We start from the raw sequence: 838 nt of genomic DNA on the forward strand, positions 1-838 counted from the left end.
CGTATTTTGCCTTCTGTGCTTTCAGCTGGCCTCCTCAACACCAGCAAAGTTCTCCAGCTTTCAGCAGTGTGACAAAGAGAGCACATGTTTCTGCCCCATGTCCAGGTCCTTCAGCTGAGTATCAAATCTGGGACTAACTGCACCACAGTTTTTAATTCTGTAGCACTGTCAGTTCTGTGACATAATTTCAAATGCAAGCACACTTCATCATTACTATTAGGAATTAGGTGATTACATCAGAGCACAATCTAATGAGATCACGGCGTTTTCTGTTGTTTCTCCAAACCACTGAAGTTTTAAGAGCACCAGCTCCATCATTCACGTGCACTGTTGTCACTGCAGCAAGAAGACAGGAAAAAGAATAGACCTACTGTTGTAAAACAACAACAACAAAAAAATATTTTCTAAAAAATTTTAAATATTTAAGAGTACAGGAATGCAACTCTTTCTCAAGCCACAAATAAAAAAGGTTCTACAGACCTTTTTAATCTACTACGACAAATGTTACCAATTTCCTAACATATATATTAAAATCAACAACAAACCCAAACAAATCAAGCATAGATGTTCAGACACTGGTGCCGCCTGTAGCAGCACAACACCAAAGCAGCACTACGCGTTCCATTGCTTGGCAGCTTCAGACAGGGTGATTAAAGCCGGTACCGAGAGGAAGCTGAGCAGCTGCGTTTGTCTTCACCCAAAAGGGAAAAATCGACGGCCAACAGCCATCGTTTTGCAAGCTGCACACGATTCCGAAAGGCTGCTTCACTAACAAAACCACCTCTCACCTCAGAACACCCAACGCCACCCACAGCCCCACCCCCCTGGCTCCCCCACC

Source organism: Chaetura pelagica, unplaced genomic scaffold (genome assembly GCF_000747805.2).
Source record: "Chaetura pelagica isolate M959 unplaced genomic scaffold, ChaPel_1.0 scaffold278, whole genome shotgun sequence".
NCBI classification, from domain to species: domain Eukaryota; kingdom Metazoa; phylum Chordata; class Aves; order Apodiformes; family Apodidae; genus Chaetura; species Chaetura pelagica.